Here is a 3449-nt window from a genome sequence, read left to right on the forward strand (position 1 = left end):
ACTGGATCGTTTTCAACAAAACTTAGTACACGTATGAACCACTATATAGAAAGATATAATTGACAGTAAGAACCAGAAACATGCTATGTAGTGGGAATGCTGATATGGAGTGAGGAGGGGGGAGGAAAAGGTGGATAGGCAGAAAGGGGGAGAGAGGATATGGACAGAGATAGGGAGAAGAGGAGATGGAGGGAGATATGGAGAGGAGAAGATGGACAGAAGATCGGTAGAGGAAACGGACGGAGAGGGACGAAGAGGAGATAGACAGAAGAGCAAGAGCTCATGGACAGACGGGGAGGAGAGAGTTAAGACCAGGAAGGGTAGGAGGAAGTGAACAGAGAGGGAGGAGTGGAGGAGATGCTGAGAGACAGGGAGAAGGAGATGGAAACAGAGGGGCAGGAGAAGATGGAAGGGAAAGGCAGTCCGTCGTCAGGCCACAAGTGGCCCATCGGGACCATCCGACCTCCGTGTCATCCTCAGTTGAGGATGCGGATAGGAGGGGCGTGTGGTCAGCACACCGCTCTCCCGGTCATCATGGTTTTCTTTGACCGGAGCCGCTACTATTCGGTCGAGTAGCTCCTCAGTTGGCCTCACGAGGCTGAGTACACCCCGAAAAATGGCAACAGCACATGGGGGCTGGATGGTCACCCATCCAACTGCCAGCCACGCCCGACAGCGCCTAACTTCGGTGATCTCACGGGAACCGGTGTATCCACTGCGGCAAGGCCGTTGCCTGGAAAGGAAAGGAGGAAGGAGTAAATACACACAGGGCAAAGCTGTATACTCAGCTACTTTGTCTATAAAATCTGGATTTGTGTATAATCGATGTCTCAAATAAAGTTAACAAATGCAAGAAACCGCTAAAGAAATAATTCCTAGTAATAGCTAATTATGTCCTGCGAATTCTTAAATGCGGTATTTTTTGGCAAAAGGCGAAACATTTGCTTGAAGCAATATATGAAGACATGCTCGGAAAAACGTAAAAGCTTAGAGATGCCATCTGTTGCTGGATGCGAGAACTATCAAAATTTACATTGGTCTCGCCCCTAAATATCACATTAGGATATTTATGGGTGAGAATAAGCCGGCCGCGGTGGCCGAGCGGTTCTAGGCGCTTCAGTCTGGAACCGCGTGACTGCTACGGTCGCAGGTTCGAATCCTGCCTCGGGCATGGATGTGTGTGATGTCTTTAGGTTAGTAAGGTTTAAGTAATTCTAAGTTCTAGGGGACTGATGACCTCAGATGTTATGTCCCATAGTGCTCAGAGCCACTTGAACCATTTGGTGAGAATAATGTGTTTTGATAGTTACCGTGCCCAGTAACAGACGGCAACAAAGTTTTACATTTGAGGGTTAGCCCGTTTTTCCTTGTATGTCTTAATATGTTAACACAGGTAGTAATATTTCCCACGATGGAAGTTACTGTGGTGTAGCACGCTCTTCTCCTACACTCCTGGAAATTGAAATAAGAACACCGTGAATTCATTGTCCCAGGAAGGGGAAACTTTATTGACACATTCCTGGGGTCAGATACATCACATGATCACACTGACAGAACCACAGGCACATAGACACGGGCAACAGAGCATGCACAATGTCGGCAGTAGTACAGTGTATATCCACCTTTCGCAGCAATGCAGGCTGCTATTCTCCCATGGAGACGATCGTAGAGATGCTGGATGTAGTCCTGTGGAACGGCTTGCCATGCCATTTCCACCTGGCGCCTCAGTTGGACCAGCGTTCGTGCTGGACGTGCAGACCACGTGAGACGACGGTTCATCCAGTCCCAAACATGCTCAATGGGGGACAGATCCGGAGATCTTGCTGGCCAGGGTAGTTGACTTACACCTTCTAGAGCACGTTGGGTGGCACGGGATACATGCGGACGTGCATTGTCCTGTTGGAACAGCAAGTTCCCTTGCCGGTCTAGGAATGGTAGAACGATGGGTTCGATGACGGTTTGGATGTACCGTGCACTATTCACTGTCCCCTCGACGATCACCAGTGGTGTACGGCCAGTGTAGGAGATCGCTCCCCACACCATGATGCCGGGTGTTGGCCCTGTGTGCCTCAGTCGTATGCAGTCCTGATTGTGGCGCTCACCTGCACGGCGCCAAACACGCATACGACCATCATTGGCACCAAGGCAGAAGCGACTCTCATCGCTGAAGACGACACGTCTCCATTCGTCCCTCTATTCACGCCTGTCGCGACACCACTGGAGGCGGGCTGCACGATGTTGGGGCGTGAGCGGAAGACGGCCTAACGGTGTGCGGGACCGTAGCCCAGCTTCATGGAGACGGTTGCGAATGGTCCTCGCCGATACCCCAGGAGCAACAGTGTCCCTAATTTTCTGGGAAGTGGCGGTGCGGTCCCCTACGGCACTGCGTAGGATCCTACTGTCTTGGCGTGCATCCGTGCGTCGCTGCGGTCCGGTCCCAGGTCGACGGGCACGTGCACCTTCCGCCGACCACTGGCGACAACATGGATGTACTGTGGAGACCTCACGCCCCACGTGTCGAGCAATTCGGCGGTACGTCCACCCGGCCTCCCGCATGCCCACTATACGCCCTCGCTCAAAGTCCGTCAACTGCACATACGGTTCACGTCCACGCTGTCGCGGCATGCTACCAATGTTAAAGACTGCGATGGAGCTCCGTATGCCACGGCAAACTGGCTGACACTGACGGCGGCGGTGCACAAATGCTGCGCAGCTAGCGCCATTCGACGGCCAACACCGCGGTTCCTGGTGTGTCCGCTGTGCCGTGCGTGTGATCATTGCTTGTACAGCCCTCTCGCAGTGTCCGGAGCAAGTATGGTGGGTCTGACACACCGGTGTCAATGTGTTCTTTTTTCCATTTCCAGGAGTGTATTTCTCGTTATGAAAGTGGGGATTACAAGTTTCAGTGACACGATGAAACACAGTGGGCTAAGACAGTCACCACAATAGACATCGTTTCGGTGTATACACACTACAGTAGTTCAATATTAGAAGCCGTAGTCATCACACTGTCAACGTCTTTGCCAGAAGCTCTTCCGTTCCGCTGTGTTCTCACCACTGCGTAGAAATACCTCATTAGCACGAATGGCGGAAGAGCATACGAAAATACAATAATTTCTATTTTTGAAAATTTGACTCAGACTATTACATGTGTTAAAATGTAGTATTCCAAGCAGATTCTTAGCTTTTGGCTAAATAAAACACCGTTAATGATTCTTGTACATCTGATTGTAATTGTCTGTTACACGTTAATGTTTGTTCAGTGAATTGTGCTTGTGTAGTGTATTGATTTTTTACACTTCGAACACGCATTTTATGCAAATAGAGAGTTCCACCCGAAAATGATCGTGATGAACAGTACAAGAGGTATATCTCAGTATCTGGAAATAATTGTTACTCGGTTACAGGCGTTCGAGAACAGGTACACCCTTTTTAACTGTTGTCGGTAA

At 50.1% G+C, this 3449-nt stretch overlaps 1 pseudogene; it reads right to left on the reverse strand.

The window, feature by feature from the left end:
- Window positions 1-617: 617 nt before the first annotated feature.
- LOC124546186 lies at window positions 618-734 on the reverse strand (annotated as a pseudogene).
- Window positions 735-3449: the final 2715 nt, after the last annotated feature.

The sequence above is a fragment of the Schistocerca americana genome, chromosome 8, assembly GCF_021461395.2.
Source record: "Schistocerca americana isolate TAMUIC-IGC-003095 chromosome 8, iqSchAmer2.1, whole genome shotgun sequence".
Classification (NCBI taxonomy): Eukaryota; Metazoa; Arthropoda; class Insecta; order Orthoptera; family Acrididae; genus Schistocerca; species Schistocerca americana.